Source organism: Rhyacophila brunnea, unplaced genomic scaffold (assembly GCF_057557595.1).
Source record: "Rhyacophila brunnea isolate RB1 unplaced genomic scaffold, BYU_Rbru_1.0 scaffold_2, whole genome shotgun sequence".
Lineage (NCBI taxonomy): Eukaryota > Metazoa > Arthropoda > Insecta > Trichoptera > Rhyacophilidae > Rhyacophila > Rhyacophila brunnea.
In genome coordinates this window covers 28,288,465-28,305,716 of record NW_028232859.1, presented here as the reverse complement: position 1 = coordinate 28,305,716, position 17,252 = coordinate 28,288,465, and the positions used below count along the sequence as shown (strand labels likewise).

General features: G+C 33.7%; 2 non-coding genes across 2 annotated transcripts; one reads left to right on the top strand and one right to left on the bottom strand.

Moving 5' to 3' along the window:
• The first annotated feature begins 1,042 nt into the window (after positions 1 to 1,042).
• Positions 1,043 to 1,114, top strand: TRNAQ-UUG (transfer RNA glutamine (anticodon UUG)). The gene has a single exon. It is a non-coding gene; the product is annotated as a tRNA-Gln (tRNA).
• A 3,727-nt stretch (positions 1,115 to 4,841) lies between these two features.
• TRNAD-GUC (transfer RNA aspartic acid (anticodon GUC)) lies at positions 4,842 to 4,913 on the bottom strand. Its single transcript has one exon. It is a non-coding gene; the product is annotated as a tRNA-Asp (tRNA).
• Positions 4,914 to 17,252: the final 12,339 nt, after the last annotated feature.

Genomic DNA, 17,252 nt, shown 5'->3' with positions numbered 1-17,252 from the left:
GTGCATAATCACTTATGTATGCGATAACTCCCAATAACTCGTTTATGAACACACTTAGTTACACTTGCAGACCAGGTGTATATCGCTAAACTCAAAGTGCGGAATGTCTGGGTATGGGGAATGTGTCTATATTCCACGGTTGAAATGACGAGAAGCAAACCTCCCGCCGCCTTAAAAATCAATAAAAAATATTATGGATATTTTTTTAAAGACCCCCCCCCCCCCAACCATTCTTCTTGAGCACGCCTGGTAGGTAGAGTTAGTAAATATATAGCAATGCCTTTTACCATTAGCTGATAATACAGTCAATAGAGAGCATAATTAAAATTTTATATTTGTTTTGACATCTGACAATATTTGATAATGACATTTAGTTGAATCGGTGTTTGTTAAACATATCTCACCTTTGGCCGCCTTTTCCTGGCCGAGTCTAATAAGGTAATAAGTTTCTATTGCATCTGTCAATAATTTCTTGGGGGGAAAATATATTTAAAAATTGTACCGAATATTTTTTTAAATTTTGAATATGATCGAATCGGTTATATCATTATGGAGTTTTTTACATATTCAATATACACAAAAGACCAATTAAGAAAAAAAATGAAATAACGTCTTCTTGAATTAACAGTTAAACTACATGATTGACTGATTGATGATCGTTATATACACGTCAAAGATACGTAGATACAATGTTATATACGTCAAAGGACAGGGACAGCATGTCCGATTTAACTATCTGACTAACTTACAGCGGATATTCTATAGGTGTCTATAATCTACGTAATAAATCATAAAGGTATAGGTATTTAAAAGAATAATAAAATAATATTATGTTACTCTTATAATTCTTATCCTTGTAGGTACCTATCGAAACAAACAACCATTGAGTTCAAAGACCGCTTTCTCTTATCAGTAATGGGCTCACCTTTTACTTTTCCTAGCTGATTAATTATCTATCAATAAATTAATGTTTAATATCAATATTGAGTTCAATAATTTATCAGTGCGCTATCATTTTATTAATATTTAAAATACATTCACTGGTCCCATGGTGTAACGGTTAGCACTCTGGACTTTGAATCCAGCGATCCGAGTTCAAATCTCGGTGGGACCTACGGTGAAATATTATTTTTGATTTTATCTCCTTACTACCTACGTACAAATTAAAAGTAGCATTAAACCGTAGTATTTATACCTAACATCTTGCGTGAGTTTATGTTATAAGTTATAATATATTGCACAGTAAGCTTTGTCAGTAATATTTAATTATTTCCATCGAACTAAGAATACAATTTTCAGATGGTGCTGGTTAATTTTTAAAATTCAATTAAACCCTGCCTATACCAAGCCATAATAGTCGTTGTTTAGTTTTTTTTTTTAAATTGATTAAGCCCTGCCTAAACCAAACCATAATAGATAAAAAATATTCATCTACCTATCTATAAATAATATCTAAAATTATGTATGGTTTAATGGCATAATTTTATAGATAAACGAATATTTTTGACAATATTATTGACTATGACTTGGATTAGGCAGGGTTTAATTGAATTTTAAAAACTAACAAACACTATCTGCACATTGTAGACATATTTCGGTGAAAACAATAATTAATCCGTTTGGTTGACAAAGTTTTGTGTGCATTATTTATGATGGATCTTATCAGCCTACCTCCACCCTTCGCCACTGTAATGCATTGTAAAATTAAACGCATTGTGTGGTGCGAGCATTGGGTGCGAGTATCCGACAAGTCGATTGCGGAAGTGCGATTTAGCCATTTCATCACAAAATGTACAGATTCACAGAGGATCTCTTTAGGCGACTTGGCTAGAAGAACAGAAGAATTGTCACTAACGGTAAATAGTCATTTGCGCTTTGCAGACGACAGGATACAGTAATTTTTAAATAAAAACCGCAAAATATGTTTAAAGATAAATATCGCGAAGACAAAACTGCTTTGCTGATCCAAAAGCGATCTTCATAAATGACACTCAAATCGATCGGGTCGATAACTACGTCTATCTCGGATAACAGATAGCGTCAATTGACACCCATACCGTGCAGGATGTCAGTAATCTCAAAATTAAGATTAAATTTGTCTAATATAGTCTGTCCACGTCTTGTTCCGCTTTTACGGTTAAACTTTGCTTAAAATTTATTTAATCATGCAACACCCAGATTTACAAGAAAAAGTGCCGTGTTTAGGCACGTGGAGGTCTGAAGCACTGACTGATTTTTAGGCCCCTACGATATAAAATAGTACAATAAAAACCATAAATTACAACTAATCTAGTAAAAATAGCAATGTACTAACAAACCTAAATATCTTTCCTAGAATCGGATCGTATAACGAAAAAGAAGAATTATTCAAGATGACAGCGATATCACATAACAGTTTTAGTGGTTAATTTGTTATGTACAAATAGGTTCGAATCTAGTTGATAAGTTATATTATACCTATGCCATGTTGGATGTTGCTCAATATGTGAGAAATACGATTATTTTAAGATCTCTGTACTTATAATTTAATAATTTGACGGCTTTAAACTATTTCAAGGATTCTTTTTAAATCTGTTGTCGAATGGTTGCCAAAAAAATCACCGCTGACTATAGGTATAATTATTAATTGACTCGTTAAACTACAGGTGGAAATTCATTTGTAATAATATCATTTATATATTATTAAGTTATTCTATCTGACGTGGACATCGATAGGATTTCAAACTTTTCCGTTTCACGGCGCCCTTAGTGCAATATTGGCGATACGAGATGCAGATACTATTAGGTACACGTAGCGCTGAAAAAAGCATTCACACCGCTGGAACCAACGTCAAAAAAATAATGCCAGCAAATAAACGAAAAAATGCATGTCTTGCCACAGCAGGATAAACTACTACCCCTCGATAATTGAGTGTTTCACAAGCATAGTTAACCAAGTCCATTCTGGTTGTTTTTGAGTGAGCTAAGTTCAAACATAATAATATTTGGGTATTTCTAATTCTATAAGGGTATGATTGCAATTCTGAAGTGTTATTTTGAGTACATTTAAGTTATTATGTAAGGGAAATCATACCCTTACAGAATAAGAAATACTCAAAAATTATGTTTGAACCTAGCTTACTCTAAAATAACCAGAATGGACTTGGTTCACTATGCTTGTGAACCACTCAATTGGATTTCGGCACGTATACGTCTGAACAGCCGTCGGATTCGTTTGCCATGGGTCTCTTGAGAACCGACATAATGGTAATTCACAGTAAAAATTAACAAGAGAATCGTGTCAGCGAACAAATGGTACTTCGGTCCCACCTACTATCCCATAAGACCAAAGGCACGCTTTACAGGAGTCTTGCAATGACTGTGCTCACTTACGCATCGGAAAGTTGGACATTAACTCTACGATGTGAACGAGCCCTGAATATCTTTGAAAGAAAAGTCCTCGTCCGTATTTATGTGTAGGAACGGCAACAATTGAAGGAGAAGATAATACTATATTGGTACGCTCTTCGGTCTGTAAGATTAAGTAATTATGATTGGGACCGACCGGTCCAAATATTAGATTTTTAATATCTAATTACTACATATTTCTCCACAGTCGAGAACCGTACATTTTCACAACCACACCCAGAAGGTATGCACTTCCTATTATTTGTATTCCGCGATGCCAACAAATGCGATACATGTAAAGGTATACAGTCTATTAAACAATTTTATATGACAGGTTTTGACTTTAGGCATATTCTGGCTACTTCGGTGAGCACGCGTTGATATAGATATTATGAGACAGAAAAAACAAATCTATTTGCTGAAGATTGAAATTGGATAGAAAATTAATTCGCACTAAAATACCTATGTGTTATAAAACAACACAAATACTATTATTGTTTGTTGAAATAGGGGTGCAGTGCACGATATGTCAAGTTTCGTATTAAACTTTGGGGTGAAATATGTGAAGTAAATTATTATAATTATTTTCATAATAGTTCATGAGCCGAAACACAATTTATAACTTTTCCACGAGATGGAGCGAACTTTTTGAGGATTTCAGGATCCGTTGTTGCGCTCGGACCCATTTCAAACGCTGGTTTTGTTGTAAATTCAATTGATACCGAAATTAATTTAACAACGAAGTCTCATGAAGTTGCAGTGATACGAGATCTCAAGTTATATACCTAGGTACTTATAAACAAAACCAATATACCTAGTTTCTGGATAAGCAGTAAACCCGTAAATCCTCACGGCTGGCAGCCTAGTGTTACCTTAATTTATGTCATGTCGTGAACGCTTTAAATTAATAATTTGGCATGTTCATTAATTCATTATATTTATAATGATTTAAATAATGAGATAAATAATTTAAATAATAATAATGAACATTTATATCGTTCAATGAGTTAAAAAAATATTATACATATTCAATGTCATCATATCATATACCTACATGTAATTTTGCATTCAATTATAACGCCAACATGAAAATATTAATAATATAGGTACTTACCTAATCAAATTACGATTGACAGTGATTAATAGGTATAAATAAAATTATTTGGCAATGAAAATAATACTGAGATAGTACAATAATAATTAATAAACCATATTAGGACAATGAATTCATTATAAACTTAATTATAGTAGATAGGTTCCACCTAGTATTGGCATGCATAAATAAAGACAATTTTTTCCGCTTTCTCCAAAATTGTATAATATGACACTTGCATAATGCTGTTATTTCTTTACAGTATTCAGCACGGACAAAAATTATCAGCTCTATTTTAATTATCTACAAATATATTTTATTATTATTTACCACATTCAAAAAGTTAACAATACAAAAAAGTCTCCCCGGCGGGGAATCGAACCCCGGTCTCCCGCGTGACAGGCGGGGATACTTACCACTATACTACCGAGGACATGCCAAATTGGTGAAAAATAATCTATAATACGTTTTACAAAGATAGCAAGAAAATTCAAGAAATATATTTCTAAATGAATATAAAATTTACCAATTTTTCAAATTCAACTACGGTATTCCAATTCCATTTTCGTTTCGAATACCTATCATCCAATAGTTTTTTACACATAAAAAGTTCAGATTGTGAATCTCTGCATCTGTTACATTATTTATCTATTTTCGATATTTCAGATAATGCTATTGTACCTATATTATCGTAGTAGATTTTTGGGTTTCGACCGTGTGTCATTCTTCCTTATTTACTCGACGTTTCGGGCTCGTTGCATAGGTCATTATCAAGAGACGATAATGGCCTTTGCAACGAGCCCGAAACGTCGAGTTAAGAAGGAAGAAGGACACACGGTGGAAATCCAAAAATCTACTACGATAAAAAAAAAACAACCGTGAAAGCCTCAAACATATACCTATATTATATTTATAAGGCTATTTTGGTCGTCACCTGCGTCTCTTGTGTCAATCACATACCCAATAAAATGTCCGTGCGTCTGTCAGCAAACAAGACAATAAAAATTATAATCGTTTTATTATCAGACATTAAAAATGACAAAGTCAACATCGGTCAAGCAATTAAAAACAGAATAAAATACAAAATTAATGGACAATATCAGCAATACACAATAAAAAATATTCAAACGCACAGTGACGTCCCACAAGGGAACATAACACAAATAAAGTGCCACACCTAATCAGACTTACAATGTAACCCTCTTTCATTTTGATTCTCAAATGTATGCAGATTTATTATGTACCTACATAACAGCTATTTTACAATGTACTTTCACCTATATTAATAAATAAATACAACAAAAATATTTTGTAAAAATAAATTACATTATACTGAGGATTTTCACAAAACATATCAAAGAACGGTGATTTAGGTATGTGGAGGTCTGATGCGCTGACAGGTTTCGAGGCCCTCTTGCGAGAAGTTTAGAAGTGCGGTAAGCCTCGATTGGGCATTAAAATACAAATATAGAGACCGATTTCTATAAGCTGGCGTACACGTCATCACGGTTATTTTATGAACCAGTGGAACTAAATTCCTAATTTCCCCCGCTTCAGCATCTTAACACTGCATTACGTCCGCTCCCCGCCAACTTCATCGTCAATGCGACCTAGCGACGCGATGACGTGTACGCCAGCTTTTTGAAATCGGAGTCTATTAGGTTACGTTGCCAGGAATTTTATGTTTCGATAATTTGTTAAACTAAGATGTCGATACTTTCTAATCAAGCGACCGCATCGTCTGTTTCATTGAAAACCGCCACTGCTGTCAAAAGTTGTAATATTTGTATTCGTTCCTTCATTCGCCTCCATATTTGTTATGTCGTCCCTATGTAACGCATTACCATTTCGGGACGTCACTGCGCACAAACAATATTCAGATAATACATAAATACTGCTGTCTACTAAGTTAGTACTAACACAGATGGCGCTCTGAAATGAAATATAATTTTCTAAACCTATGTCGGTGGTGTATATGAAAATACAAAAAAAAAACTGGGAAAATATACGCAAATAAATTATGTTTTTTGCTAGTAGTCCCGTGAGCATTCCGGCGAATCAGATTTCACAGCGCGTATCGTCGCAAAATATGGTCAATACGATTTGGTTCGTGTGCCACTTGTATTGTTGTGTTTTTCTTTTTTCTGTGTTTGTTTTTTTTTATTTCCCGCGAAAACCAAGGAATTCTGGCACCAGTGGCACCTGTTCGAATAACGACAGTCACTGGAAACAGAAATGAAAATTATGAGAACGTATAAATTAAAATAGGTATTCCACGTTCAATTATTTCGAATACCCACCCACCCGGTCATTATTATGAAAAACGACTATACGTCCGGTAGAGCAGTGGTTTTCAGACTGTTTCGTCTTGCAACGCTCTTCGTATATAAGGATTTTTTCCACCGGATCATTTTTGGGCAAGACCTGCTGTTCTCCACACATTTTCTTAAATATTGAAATCAAAGGCAACACAGCTCATACATACATAAGTAAAGTGTTCCTCTTAAGTTAGACTTAATTAAAATGACGCCTCATATCGTTATTGGAAAACATGCAAAAAAATCCGATATACATAATGCAGGTACATTAGACAATGTTCAATGCTAATAGGTTCGTAATATGAGCCTCCACAAAGTGGAGGTTTGTATATTTTTGTTTTTACGAGAAATGTTAGCCACTTACTCAACCTATAAAGTCCATACTCTGACTCCAAACACGATTTGAAAAACAATATGTGTATAATAATATGCCAGACCCAAGATTCGAACCTGGGACCCCACGACATTATAAGCCGACGCGTCGCCGCTCGGCAATCATGGGCGTAAATTTGTATAATACACATAAGAACATAATATTATATCGTTAACGCTGAAGTCGAAAATTTTGTAGGATATTCTCAAAAATTATATTATTCGCATTCTTTCCCCGATTTGCTGCCCTTATGCAACGTAGGACCTCCTAGCCATACGGGAAGCCACTGTAACTACCCTAATTTCTCTCAGATCTTGAATATACCTACTTGAATTTCTCACAATTATCTTCCTGAAAGTGAAGTTGAAATTAGCTGCCAAAGTAAGATATGTGCTCTTCAAAAACGTGATACCGTTTGAAGCATTGGATGCCACAAATTTGGACATCATACAACAGTGGGACCTAAAACAAATTAGGATTGTATTACATTTTGAAAAATCCACTTCAATTTGACATTTATTTTAAAATCTAAATTTATATTTCTAAATCGTTGTCGGAATTAATACTATAATTTGGAAAATCGGAAAAATTATATTCATAAAGAATACGATAAAATAACATAGGTAGTAGGTACGTTACATCTAATCCTTATAGGCAAAATTTTAATAATTGGTTGGTTGTTAACCATTAAAAAAAGAACTCATAATATTTTTATGTATGTAAGGAGAAGGGAGATAGGTCTAAAATCATTAGTTTTCAGGAGAAATAAAGAAGATTCAGTTTTGGATAACTTTGTTCGTGAATTTCCATGTTTATGTGAGCCATTTACCAACTTAGAGTGATTGATTTGACTCGTATCCTTAGTACCTTACACATAATAACATGGTTTATGATTAATTTGGTATATTCAACTAATTGTTTCATCTCCATTTTCCTATCGCGCGATTAATTCATTGGTAGAGGAAAAACACGGACTCACTACGAGCATTTCAAATCTTTAGATCGTTACTTTTCAAATAAAATATTATACGGTCATTTCAAATTTCCGCACTGTCGCGTCATTGAGAATAATATTGGTTAGCGAACATTTTCGCGAATTTCAATTAAAATTATCAGCATATTCGGCAAATTGAATATAATAATATTCATGCAGACGTTTGACAGTTTTGCTTATATTACAGCACTGTTGGTATCTACCAAAGATAACTGTATAGTTATTAACTGGCATGTTCAACCTGTTACGAGAACTGTCCGTCTGTGGCCGGCATTAGATGTGTAGTTTTTTTTAGATAGAAAGTTTCGAGTGTGTTTTTATATTTTGCATTTTTATTTAGGGGTGCTCTTTTCGAATTTTCACTTTGCGGCTAGGATTTTTGCCACCGAATAACACATCTGATAACAATATTCATGCATTGGTGACAATCTCATACAAAAAAGTCCCGACAATAAAATTGAGATCGAAGTGCCAAGCCCACCTCGCGACTGCAAAATAAAATATGAACCATAATATCGTTTGACGATAAAATAAGTTTCGATATAACGGTGGCATTATCGTGATTGGATATTCCAATCACGTGGCCGCCAGCCAATATCCCATTGGCTTGAAAGCGCACGCCAGGACCGCAGTGGGGCTCAGGGCCATACGATGACTCTGTCAAAAAATAATGCAATTTAACATGCGCTTGTGTACGTAAGTGTGCACCAAATTCAGAGTGCATGCCAACATTACCAACTTCATTATTGAATAAGAAAAATTGTAAATACATTATAGATCTTTTACATTATTTTTCTTTATAATAACCAATACCGTCGGCAGATTAAGGATTATTTGATTTACTAACGCGATTCGCTCATTTTTTAGCTCTCTCGACTAATGCTTGTATCTTCTAAGCGTGATACAAAAGAGCTATACACCTACCTATTTCATATTGAACACATTTTTTTTATTATTTTAAGCATTTACGATAATCCCATTAATATCGTTTTATGTAATATAATGGCAGTGGCACGTTTAGTGGCGTAGAGTAGATGAATTACAACAATTAAGTTAACTTTAATCACAATCCTAAAAAAATATATATAAGTAGGTACTTATAATATAAACTTCCATTAAGGGGGAGACGCATGCCAGCAGAGAACCTAGCGGAAATATACGAAGCTTGCAATTTGAGATTTTTTTTTGATAATTTACAATTTCAACTGTATTATTTAATAAATATGTATCCGAAAACATTAAAAAGATTTTTTATTTTTTTTTAAACTTAAAGATAAACTTACAATTGTAAAAAAATGTAATAAAATGTGAATTCGTTGCAGGGTCAAATCTTATTATTGCATTATATTTTATGGACATAATTATCATTAAAATTTAGTTTATTAAGTTTTAGATTTTATGTGGTGTAGATTTTTGACTAATTCATCGTTTTAATATTTTTTATATATATTTTAAAAAACATCGATTTTTATAAAAATATAAATGTGTATAACTTGAAATCCTTTTTATTAAATTATCAAAAAAAATCTCAAATTGCAAGCTTCGTATTTTTCCGTTAGGTGCCTCTTTTCGCCTCTGATGCATCCCCCTTAATGAAGCAGTACGAGATGTTATCTCCACAGGCGAACTCTATCTGTAACTGTATCTGTCCAGTGTCCACAGAATCTACTGTCTATCAAAGTTAATCTACGATGTAGTTGTAGTAGATATATAATATTTGCAATTTTTCCCTTCATTTTCTGTCACTAAGCAACGCTATCATCGGCCTACTTCCACAGATACTAATTTTAATATTATTGAATGGCAGTTGGGCGTTTTTATTGTCTGTATAGTATAATAATTAAAGTATGTATTATTATAGTCCATATTGAGAAATGCACATCTTTTTTAGATCGTGGTGTAATTTAATAGTTTTTTTGAATAGTTTTGACTGTTTGGAGGCCCTCTTTTAATTTGTGTACGAATCTGTTGCGTCATTTGCGTCAAATAAAGCCGCCGCGGTGTAACATTGGACTTATTTAAGAATTATATATTAAGTGAAATATATCTGTTCCTACAAAACAACAAAATTTGTTGTTTGAAAATTTTTTATTTAAATTCCGTGAAATCTCTATAATATAGCGGCGTTTCATTTGAAGGCAGATAAAGATATTAAATTAACATAATAAAAACACAGTATTATACTCCTGCGAATCCAAGTAGAAGAGGACAAGTATGTATACATCATTTTTGCTAACCTAAATATTGTGTCATTTTTACATATCATTGGGTTATTCGAGAGAGTTGTTTAAAATGTAATTGGGACCCAAGTAGTCGATATTTGTCAAATTTAGTAGTGTATATTTTTTAGATTAAATCTAAACCTACATAATTTTGTACTAATAGCTTTTCAAATATGTAACAAAAATAAATGTAGGTAACTATTAATAATATATAACACGGCCTTTAAATAAATTGATTGCCACTGCACAGTCCGTGCATCATGCTGAACAATGGTCATTTTTCTGTTCTCATAGCGAGTGCCTCTCTATTATTTGAAAATAATGGGAAAATAGTGGACATAACCAATTTCCACGGTTGGCCACGCGTCACAGCCTCGCAGGTCGCCCAGGGTTTGGTTACATCGGAAAGGGATGTTAGTAGGGTAGAGCCCGGGGAGCTTTTATTGCGTCCAGCTTTTTTAAAAATTGGAAAACTTTGAAAAAGCTTTTGTCTTTATTGTTTCTTATCAGTACATAAATAATGTACAGTACCTACTTATCTTTATTATAGTAGATACACAAACTAATGAAAATGTAGTAACATTGTCCACATACGTTTATACCTAGAGCAAATCCCATACTTGCTAGTCTACATAATATATAAAGTATTCTAACTAACTTAAAATATAAGTCAAATAATATATCAGAGTAATTACCTAATTTTAAAAATCTATAGTCATAACTAAATCCACATAATATAACATCGCTCAGAACTAATATAACCAATCAAAATTATATAAGTACAACAGATTAATCGACATGAAATTACATAATAATATTAGAATTAAGATAGTAGGTAGTAAAAAATATTTTTTTTTACATATTATATTTTGTTTATTTTAACCATTTGATTGAAACCATGTCAATAAATTTTCTCAGCCATTCCATTTATAAAATTATTTTACACAACGGCACCTAGTGAAAGTTCGATGTATATAATTTCATTTTATTAGTTTATTTGGATAATAATAATTTAAAGTTAAACATTTCAAATTTACTACCCTTACATTATCAGAGATAAAAAGCGTCTTTTTAAAAAATGTATTATTTATTTTGCAGGTGTCTCGCTAAAGACTAATGTATTGTTTTCCTGTAAATCCGCTATCTATTCAAGTAAATAAATACCCTCATTTTCTCTTTTTTGTTTACGTCTCAGAAGTTAATTAAAAAACGAAAACGGCGACGCCGAGGATTAATGGAAATTACCTCATGATTTCAGTAGCGTCCTTACAACAAATAATTCTTTTTACACCTAAGTACTTATTATTAAAGTACGGTATCATTTCTGAAATAATTAATAAAATAAATAAGAAAACACCTCTCCCCGTGATTAAAGTACGTCTAGAGCTCTACGCATAAATACATCGTTTATTTTTGTAGTCTTGTTTGATGGTGTGACAACCGACATAGCTATCCACTTTTAAACCAAGCAGTAAAATTTAATATAACGTACATTGTAATGTATAACTTTCCGCCCACGACGACCGAGCGGCTTACGCGTCGCCTTATAATGACGTGGATCTCAGGTTCGAATCATGGGTCTGGCAAATACACATATTGTTTTTAAATTTATGTTTTGAGTCAGAGTACGGACTTAATACTGCGTAGCATCCATTTTTCCTAAAATCAAAACTCGGTGGAGACCCTGATCCTATTAGGATTGGACATGTCCAAAAGATTAAAAAAAAACTTTAAGGATATTAATGTGTCTTCTTACTTCTTCTTAATCCATTTCTGCCCCTTAGCTAGAACATAGACACCATGCGATACCTTCAAAAGTCCATATCATTCTTTATGTGTATGTTACCTATTTAATGGCAGACAGGTGGGAGGGGTCTCTCTTGAGACGTCCGTAGTCGTGTTCCAGCGTCGCTTCTTCAACTTCGATGTGACGAGAGACTGCAAGGTCACCATTCTTATCTTTATTATAATATAAACATCTTATTTAATTTTTTGATTTAAAAAACACTAGCGAATAAAATACCTACTTTTCTGAGCACATTTCTACCATGTTTACATGTAATTTCTCCAAAAATAGTAATACCCAGTTTATAGTCGATTCACTAGTGTACACTAGTTTATTGTTTAGGTCCATCATACGCAATATTACCAAGAATAGTATATCATTCACCATCTCACTTGTTCACTATCCACTATCTGACCACCTTTGCATGCGTATATTTAAAGTCTGTGGACCTGATCTACCCATCCGTAACCCAAAATTCTCTATAAAGTAATTTATCTTTCAGCTATTTTTTCCATTCATGTGCAATCAGTATTCCACACCAGAACACTCACACGTATAACGAACTTCTTACGACATAATGCGGAAGTATTTCTATTACGAAGGTTACGTCTTATCCATTCTTACACCTTCTGCATTGGCAGTGTCAATACTAACATTAAGCATAGTATACACTGCATGGATTTAGTAGCGTCAGTAAAAGTTTTATGCATATTGTGTAAAACCATCCTTGCTAAAAAAAATAGTGTATGCATAGATCAAAAACAATTATTTACGATTCACACTTCAGTGTAAATACAATTTTTGCGCGCTAACTATTAATAATTGTACATTATTTATTTCTGCAGTTCACGTACGTGTGCTCGAATTTAGCATAATTAACATTAATTTGATATGAACATTAATAATTAGTATTGTGCATTTTGGAATAAGTATTGTAGAGATGCTAAAGAATTGCCAGTAGATAAACTAACTATTTTATTAATTAATCACTACTATCGACTGAGTTTGTTGGTGTGGTTTCGTAACAATGTGTTTTTTTTACGGGATGAGGGATACGGGACGAAAAGCTTTCTTTACAAAACACTTGTAAAGCCAGTGCTCACCTACGCATCGGAAACCTGGACATTAACTCTGCGAAATGAACGAGCCCTGAACATCTTTGAAAGAAAAATTCTCCGCCGTATATATGGACCGATCAGGGATGGCACCAATTGGAGGAGAAGATATAATGCTGAGCTCTACGGACTGTACGAAGATTGCAGCGCAGTTCAATCAATTAAGATTGGGAGACTGCGATGGCTAGGTCATGTGCACCGTATGAATGACAATGAACCGGCAAAGAGAGTGATGTCCAGCAATCCAATAGGACGTAGAAGAAGAGGGAGGCCAAAGATTCGCTGGTTAGATGGAGCTGCCAGTGACTGCCGTATTCTGGGGGTACCAAATTGGAAAGCAGCCACACTGGATAGGGACAGGTGGAGGGAGCTGTTGGAGGAGGCCAGGACCCACACCGGGTTGTCGCGCCCCTGATGATGATGACTTTCGACTGAGCATCGAAGGTAAAACTTGATGGAAATTGAATTCAAATTTTAAATTATATAAATTTATATAGATTAGTGGAATAGTATGAAAAATTGAATGGTACAAAACTTAAATAAATTAGAATGACTATTTTATTTTTTGGTGATAAACAATCCATCATTAGGTTATTCATTTTCTCAGTATAGGATTATAGTGTTACAGTTACATGGTATAAAATAAAATCAAAATTGTATTCTGTTATACGCAAAAAAGTCTCTCTGATACACACAAATTGACCTTCTCACGTAAGTATATTAATACAGTATTTTTATTTGTATTTTTTTTCTTTCTAAATCATTGATCATAATATTCTCAACTATCACTCTGACAAGTATTTGGCAGCTTCTACAAAGGTCACTCAACATTTCAACCTCACACTCTCACCTGAAAAAAAGATTGACGAGATAAACTAACATTGTAAACCTTTTGTGGCATTCAGACTGGCGCCACTAAATCTATACGTCTATAATTGCGCATTAAATTATCTAAGTATATAATTAATATTGTTTATTAGTAATTTTTAAATTTTAAGGCCCTCTAAGTTGTGTGTCACTGCAGGTACAAGGTAATGAAAGAAGGCGGATAGCGAAATAAATTGCATGATAATCTTGATACCTCTTGGTACCTCTATGTACCCACCCTAACTTATGCAGCACTTCCGTTGAAAACTGATAATGGAGCTAGCGTAATAAACACGGCAGATTAATGAAGAAAGTAAGATCTGTTTTTCTGATTGTCAAGATCTGGCTGTTTTTATTATATCTAATTTTTAAAAATAATCAACAAATATTTTTGTTTAGAAATTTTACTTTTTTACACTTTTCAATTTAATTTATATTTATAGTACGATATTAAACCCATCTGAAAATCGTCAATAAATGCGAAAACTCTAATATACAAGCTAGTGCGTAATACGCGAGCTTTTTATTTTGTTGTTTATATAAAATTTCGTTTAAATGATGACATAATATTAAGTCACTTGGAGATTGGACAACCACTGGACAAATGCCGTCATACAGTGGTACCCAATGGGCAGTAAACGAACACACGGACCCCTAAAAACCCGCTAAGTAAGACGAACTCATAAATTTCGGTGAATATATACGTGTCAGCCTAGGGAGGTATGAGGTGGCCTTCATCCAATTCCAATAGTGGATCGATCCACACTGATGATGGTGATTATAATATCATATTATTACACCTTGAATCGTATTTGTTTACAACTAGAATTCTCTCATTGTGTGTCATAATAATAATTCTTATATGAGATATTATATCACAATGTTTGGAATCGTGTTGTTTTAATTCTGCACTTCCACCTTTCTGTCAACAGTGTTAATACAACACCTTCTGCATAGTACTCAAGTTAAGAACATGGGTTGTAGGTTTAGAGACTTGGAGCTGGAGGCTCAAGGCACTGGCCGATTTGAGGGCGCCCCACGATAAAAAAATATAATGAAACAACAAATTATTCCATCTACAAATAATTATTATTGAACATAACAGTAATGCCACAAACCTAATTAATAATATTATTAGTGTTTTATTTTTTGTGTACGAGTACGCGTCTATTTGATTGGTTATGTTATGTAGGCCACTTGATGTGAGTTGCAGGGATTGCATTATGCTGTGGAAAATATTTTATGACTACCTACTCTACTTGTAAGAAATATGCATCTTTTTAACATCTTGGTACAATTTAATAATTGTATGACTAATTTTGACTGTTTCGAGGCCCCCTTTTAAATTTTATGACGAATCGACTGCGTCATCTGCGTCGAAGAAAAATCGCCACTGAGGGACATTACGCGATTATGAAGACGATTTAGTAATAGCTACCTACAAAATATCTATTCACTTCTGGATTTCTCTCAAGAAATTGTTCAGCAATCAGCACTGTGTTGTTCCCTTAGATATTATTGTGGGAATGTTAAAATCAATAAAGCTCACATTTATTAATGAGTGCTTATTATGCCATGTTTACTTTAATTGCACTGCTAATTAGTACTTACGGAGCTATGTTTACATTAGAGCTCGGCTTTATTTTGCATAGACGGGTGCACGTATAGTGTACCTACCTACCTATTGGGAACAGCCTGTAAGCGTAGATTGAGATACATTAAATTGTAATTCTGGTAAAACAGTGATCGATGGGGTTGTCAGCCAGCAGTGAACACACAATTTACATGCCATCAATAACCACCGCGGTGTACTGTGACGTACGAATTTTCCCATAACTCCTGCGGCGCCGACACAGACGCCCGCCATAATGTTACGATCTAATGAAAATGTATTTAGTCTACGTCTATCATACAGCTCGCGACTCGTTACACACGACTAGGGCAATATTTACTCGGTGTGTCTCACTCTGAGCTGATAGAGCTAAAAGCTCAGTTCCGGATTTGGTTCGAATCGAAGAATTGAATGTGGCTCGGTACCGGTTCTATAAAAACCCTACACGCTAATGAAACATAACTGCTTAGCTGAGGGATACTATGATTTTTTCATGGTTTTTAAACAACGTTATTTTTGTTCATTCTTTTTATTGAGTTATTTAATTTGACAGATGATTCGGGTTATAAACCATATTATTCCTATCTCTTTGTTTCAAACCCATTATAATGGAGTTCTACCACATAAACGCCAATTCAAATAATAAATGAATTTCATTGTCATAATCAAAATTATAATATATTATATAATAATTTCACATGTTTATCGTGATAATCCCTACTTAACATATCAACCTACATAATCTCTTATGTATGCTTACATACTGCAGCCTGCGTTTTAGAAGAGATCTTTATTTAGCTACGTACTTTTTTTCGACTTTAAAAATAAATAAATTGAAATAAATTGAAATTGAAATTGAGCAATCAGTCGTGACGGCACATAGTGGATACAAGATTATTATAAACATGACCTTTAAAAAAAAAAAAAATGTCATCCATCTAAGAATTAAAAACAATCTCTTTTAGACAATAACGTAATAGGAAAAGTGACACTCATAGTAACATTTAAAGTTGGTAGGTAGTGAAATCTTGTCAGCGTTGTAGGCGAAAATAATTATGCTTTCAACGTACCCCACTGTGAAACATTATATTATTACCTTTCCTTACGTTATTTGCATGACATGGGACGTCACTGCTTAAAAAAGCCAATATTCTTACTAAATGAAAATTTAATCGATTTATTTATTCTCCTATACAATAAAAAATCAGTTTATATTTAATTGATTCTCAATATTTATTCAACTTTCTTTTTGTCGCGTCTGAAAAAAAATGCCACCATTTTCTTTCGCATGAAAAATAAAAACCAAATCGCGACTAGAAATGCGATGATAACGTCCAGCCCTGACTGCCGAATAAATCCGTAGTCCTGTGCTGGTGACCGGAGCCTATTGGAAGATCCATGTCGCAAAGCATACTCGGTCCAAAAGACAGCTCGATCCAATGGTGTCTGAGGTTGATCCCGAATTGAGTGAGAGATTAACGCCAT